The 6089-nt window shown below is 38.9% G+C and overlaps 1 protein-coding gene and 1 long non-coding RNA gene across 2 annotated transcripts in view; one reads left to right on the top strand and one right to left on the bottom strand.

The window, feature by feature from the left end:
• LOC118736349 overlaps positions 1-6089 on the top strand; it is a gene marked incomplete at its 3' end in the record, with an annotated part of 83341 nt that overhangs the window by 36747 nt on the left and 40505 nt on the right. The gene's annotated exons all lie outside the window — the stretch shown is intronic.
• On the bottom strand, positions 214-3537 carry LOC118735399. The gene is made up of 3 exons (XR_004992594.1): positions 3436-3537; positions 2839-2950; positions 214-967 (listed from the first exon to the last, which is right to left on the bottom strand). It is a non-coding gene; the product is annotated as an uncharacterized LOC118735399 (long non-coding RNA).

Raw genomic sequence — 6089 nt, 5'->3', positions numbered from 1 at the left:
CACCTTACTATAAGCGTCTCCCATAGACATGTCTTCGTATCAAATTTCAAGTTCTTTTGACTTATGATTCCGAAGTTGTAGCTGATTAAACATTTGCAGTCCTATTGGAGGTGCCACGGCCCCTTGCAGAATTTACGATATATTTGCAAATAAAACCATACCTATAACCTTCCCGGGGTAAAAACAAATAAGTCTGCAAAGTTTCGTGCGATTCCATGTCGTGGTTCAAAAGTTATAAGGTAATAAACAAACAGACATTCACATTTATATATATGGATAGATAGAAGATAGATAAACATAAATCTGCCTCCTATCGTTCCGAACTAGCCTTAAATTTTATTTTAAAAAAAAAACTACCCATTGTTTTCTACTTTCTTTTTTGCCTGGATTGGCCCAAATTAAAGGGCTTCTTCTTTCGCTATCGATAGAAGACCTTCCAGAAGGGCTTTTATAGGATGTATTTCAGAAGGCCTTTGCAAGAGTTATTTTAAAGTCGCTTCTTTAATTCATAAAAATCATACATCATCTAGGTATGCCGTCAAACCAAGCCTAAATTGATTATTACAGAGCAATATTCTATTTATTTTTAATTATCTAATAGTTACCCTTTTAATTATAATAACAAAATTGCAACCCCAACGCAACTTTCGTTAGAATATGGACTTCAATTTATGTATTTATCATTGCCGTTCCACATGCAAAGCGAGAACACGCGTAAGTATATGAACTAGCTATATTGATATGTTCTCGTATGTACTTGCATTGCGTTGTTGATTGTGGTTCGATGTGGTTTTTCAGTTTTTTTTTTTTGTGTGGTCGCGAATAGTTTTCATTTTGTGTGAGCTGATATACATACATACATATGTATGCAGTATGTCAAGTGATTGTTGTGGGCCAATGTACGACCTTGTCGTCCGTCATCGCGCAACTAAGCAGCCATCAAGCCAACCGAGTACATAACATTAGCCTGTAAAGTAAAGCGTCAATAAATATCGCCACTGCTTTTCCACCAATTGTCGAAGGTTCTTTCAAATCATTCTGCTGCTCGGTAAACCTCCACCAGATTGTCTCAAATTTCATGCGAAGTATTTTTTTATTATTTAAGTCACTTCCACTGCAATCAAAATCTTATTGTAAACACATTTGTATGGAGCCTGCAGTGAAAAGTTATCAATTGATAAAAATAACCATCTTGTAGTTAACTCTTTTGCGGGATTTCGATCAGAACTTCACTTCATGCAGACGTAATCGGGACTTTGTTTTGTAGAGCTGGAAAACTATCGATACTATCGACACCAGCTACAAATTTTTTTTCCACAACAAAAAAGCTACAATTAATGCCGTTATAACATTTTCAATATCTCAATTCTATCGACTAGGTGTATGGTGTCAAGTTAGCACTACATACCATTTTTTCTTAAAAACGAGAGCTACAAATTTTTTCTTTCCACGACAAATTTACAACAAAAGCTACAATTAATGCCGTTATATCAATTTTCTGTCGCCCTTTTTCATTCGGAAAAGAATAGCTGAAATTTGACAATCACCAGCTAAAAGCAAAAACAAAATACAGGTAATTGTTGTATTTGTTGAATCGATACCACCTTATATGAATTCGCCTTGAACAAATTTACAAAAAAAAAAACCACAATTAATGCCGTTGTAACCTTTTCAATATCTCAATTCCGTCTTCAATGGTGCATGGTGTCAAGTTAGCACTACATACTAAATTTTGTTCGAAAAAGAGTCAACTCAATTTTTCCCAGAAAAACGAAAGCTACAAATTTTTTCTTTTCACAACAAATTTTAAAGTTAAAAGCTACAATTAATGGCATAGTAACATATTGGATATCTAAATTCTATCGACTAGGTGTATGGTGTCAAGTTAGCACTACATACCATTTTTTCTTAAAAAACGAGAGCTACAAATTTTTTCTTTCCACAACAAATTTACAACAAAAACACTACAATTAATAGCCCTGTTCGCGTACGCACTATCCAGTAAATCCAGTGCCAAGTTTACTGGTTTTTTACTGGATGTCGTTTTCGTACGCAAAAACTTGCAAGAAACTAGCAAAAGAGGGGAAATTGAGAGAGCAAAAATGACAGCTGAACTTGCAAGTTTTACTGGTTTTTTACTGGATAAATGTTTACTAGCAACTATTTGCTAGTAAGAAAAACAGCTGATGGCATGATGCTTTATGTAAATCACATTAAGAAAATAATTGTTTATGGTGCTTTTTGAGTTGCAATTGAAAAAATAAACCTATTTAAATATATAATAAGATGGAAAACACTAGTTTTCTAAGAAAATTGAATCGGAAAATAACAAATTGCTAGTTTTATGAACAGCTGATTAATTATTATTAAAATGATTAATAAGCATCATGCCATCAGCTGTTTTTCTTACTAGCAAATAGTTGCTAGTAAAAATTTATCCAGTAAAAATCCAGTAAAACTTGCAAGTTCAGCTGTCAATTTTGCTCTCTCAATTTCCCCTCTTTTGCTAGTTTCTTGCAAGTTTTTGCGTACGAAAACGACATCCAGTAAAAAACTATTAAACTTAGTACTGGATTTACTGGATAGTGCGTACGAGAACAGGGCTATTCTCTGCAAAAGGTGTTCCGCCCCCCCTTCTTTGGCAACACAGAAAGGAGAATTCTACTGCCTGAGGGTTATAATCCCTAAGTGCGGCCGAAGGCCGCCTACGCAGAAAGGTGCGGATTGTTATTGAAAGAACCTATTTTATAATTGGTTTTATATATGTATGTATATAAGCACATTTCCATGCAAATAATCAACTGAATTTTATTATTATACCAAATCTCTGAAACTTACCCTTTCCTGTTCGGTTGATGGAGTCATGCAGGCGGGACTAGGCTGAGCACTCATTATAATTTTCAGATTTTTTAATCGTTTCCACGTTGAAAAATTATTCACTGGAAGCGAGCTGTAAAAATTTGCAAACGAATAATTTGCTTAATTATTTGCTTTTCCCTTTTGCGATATATGCACATATGTATGTATGTATGCAGAGCAATCGGCTGAAAACGCGAAAATGTTCACAAATATGGCGGCGGCACCCGAATTGAAAGGAATTTTTTTCGTGATATATATATGCATGTATATCGCACGATTCAATTGATAAATTTTAATTAAATAAGTACCTAAAGCTGGAAATAGTGTTATATTTTGTGAAAATTGCTATTTTATTCGTTTATCGCTATATAAATGAGCTTTTTTATTCCAATGCTATCTTTTTCGACCACTTGCTTTATCGCACCTCGCAATCACGCCACATACACAGTGCCACAAAGCGACTTAACGAATATCTTCGATTTTCACAATGCCAAACTTACTTGTACTTATTCAATTTTCAATGTATGTATAACAATTATTTTATCAAAAGCTAATTTTTATACTACGCTTTCGTACCGAACTTTGTGAAAACACAGCAATTTATGAAGGCGAAAAAATCAGGTTCTCGTTTGCTACGCGACCAACACTTTGTGCCAGTAATGCCAACTCTAGCAGTCAAACTAGAGCTGGAAAACTATCGATAGCCCTATCGATGGTTTTTGACTATCGAAAACATCGATGGTTTTGTAAGCACTATCGATAGTTTTTACTCGTACATACATAACGGCCCGTCTCCACAGGCAAAAGTTTTTGCGTACCAACTGCCATTTTTATTGCCTGACATAAATTTTATCAGAGGCAATATTTGTGCGTGGGCATTTTTTATCTTGATAAAAGCATTTGCTAGATGGCTATTTTTACCGGATTTAATCACCTAAAAATTTAAAAAATACACTGTTTCACACCCAAATACATAATAACCAATATTTTCATAGAAAACAGCTCTATTTTTGCTTTTATATTAAAATTTCAATAATGTTGCCGCCACGAAGTTATCGCGCATATGGAAATGTAGCTGTCAAAGTACCAAATTGCTGGCAATATTTATCAAGATAAAAGCTGTGATAATTATTGCTTGCCAAGAGCAATATGCGATCTCCATTGGCAAAATTTTCCCTGATAACATTATCAAGATAAAAACTTTTGCCTGCGGAGACAGCAAGTAAAGATGCTGCTTGAATCCGAAAATCGTTGACACATTTTTTTTTTCATTAATAAAATATGGACGTATTTTAACAATTCTGATCTCTTTTTCAATAAAAGTTGTTATGTTTAATTTTTGGACTGTTTTAATCAAAACTATCGATAGTACTATCTATAGTGTCGACATTTTCGATAGTATCGATACTATCGATGGGTGTGACTATCGACTATCGAAACTATCGATGGCCACGACTATCGATAGTCTTCCAGCTCTAAGTCAAACTATCGACGATACTATCGATAGTATTGATAGTCTGGTCACTTGAAATAATTATCGATAGTTTTAGTACTATCGCCACTATCGTTTCATTGATAGAGTATCCTGTTGTTGTTGTTGTTGTTGTAGCGGCACTACTAAGCCCCGCTTTTTCCTGGTCTACGTTCAATCATTTTCGTCAAGCTCAACTAACGGGAGGCCCAGGAAACGAGCTGTTTCAATGGGTTCGGACCAGAGGGAGAGGGGTGTTAGCTGAGTCGGATTGAGCTGGCATGTAAAGAGGTGGTTGGTGTCGTGGGGGGATTCTCCACATGCCGGACACTCATTGGGGATATTGGGGTCGAGTCTGGACAGGTAGCTGTTGAGGCGGCTACAGTATCCAGACCGTAATTGAGCCAAGGTAACGCGGGGAACTCTTGGCAATTGCAGCTCCGTCTCTTCTACAGGTGGTGATTGGGCTCCTATTACTGCATTCATAGGTCGAGAGTCGAGGTAGGTGGTAACTAACTCTCTATGGATGTCGTTAATGGCTCGTCTGTATGTCATCGGGTCCAGTGGTTGGTCTACGTATTGTTGGACTGCGTCCTTGTATACGAATAGGTGCCCCCTGAAGTGCCTGGGCGGAGGCTCCTCCTGAAGCAAAGGTCTGTTTGGGTGTTCGCTTCTGTGACACCCCACCAGAGATTGCCTACAAAGCATTTTGTTGTGTTCCCTTACGGGGCGCACTTGGGCCTCGCTGTGTAGGTGGTGCTCAGGCGTCATCAGAAGGCACCCCGTCGCTGTCCGCAGTGCGGCGCTCTGACAAGTCTGTAGCTTCGTCCACTGCGTCCAAACTGGCGCAGCATAGTTTAGAACCGGCCGGCCAATTGCCATCAACGTTTCTTTGTCTTTGCCCAAGTGCTGCCGGCGAGCGACTTGAGGACCTTGTTGCCGCTCTGTACTTTATTGACAACTGCGGTTGTGTGCGTGGAGTAGGAGAGCAGGCTTTCGAAGGTGACCCCTAAAATTTTCGGGTTGTTTACAGTCGGTATTGGTGTGCCATCGACGTGTATACCTAATTCTAGCCTGACCTCCTTCGTCCAGGTGGTGAAGAGGGTCGCCGTTGATTTCGTTTGGGAGAGTGTTAGGTTCCTTGCAGTGAAGAAGCGAGAAAGGCTGGAGTGATAGTCGTTTACTTTTGGGCAGAGGTCATCAATTCCATTCCCGGACGCCAAAATCGAGCAATCGTCAGCGTATGAGATCAGGGAAACTCCCTCAGGTGGTTGAGGAAGCTTCGAGATGTAGAAGTTAAATAGTAAGGGGGAGAGGACACCACCTTTTGGAACCCCTTGTTTAATCCTTCTTGGTTTCGAGGTTTGATCTCGGAAGATTACTGACGACTGTCGACCACTCATATAATTCGCCGACCATCGCTTCAGTCCGTGTGGGAGTGAGGAGGCCTCTATGTCCTCTAGTAGCGTGGAATGGCAGACGGTGTCAAACTGCATCCTTTGACAAGTCCAACTCGGTGCATAACAAACTGGTGAAATTTTTTCGGATCGATGCGTAGCCACTGCAGGACCGTCTTAGAGTCGGTCCTCCAAAAACAAGACTGTACACTTATGCGAGGGACTTTCAGGATACTATTGGCAAGTCTAACTCCTGCCACAGCAGCTTGCAATTCCAATCTTGGAATCGAAATTGGCTTCAAGGGTGCCACTTTCGGTTCGCCGCGACAAAAGCAATATCAACGTTACTATCCCGCTGGATG

The sequence above is a fragment of the Rhagoletis pomonella genome, unplaced genomic scaffold (genome assembly GCF_013731165.1).
Source record: "Rhagoletis pomonella isolate Grant_MI unplaced genomic scaffold, Rhpom_1.0 Rhpom_scaffold_00003, whole genome shotgun sequence".
NCBI classification, from domain to species: Eukaryota; Metazoa; Arthropoda; class Insecta; order Diptera; family Tephritidae; genus Rhagoletis; species Rhagoletis pomonella.
The sequence above is the reverse complement of the archived record's forward strand: the minus strand, read 5'-3'. Positions and strand labels throughout refer to the sequence as shown.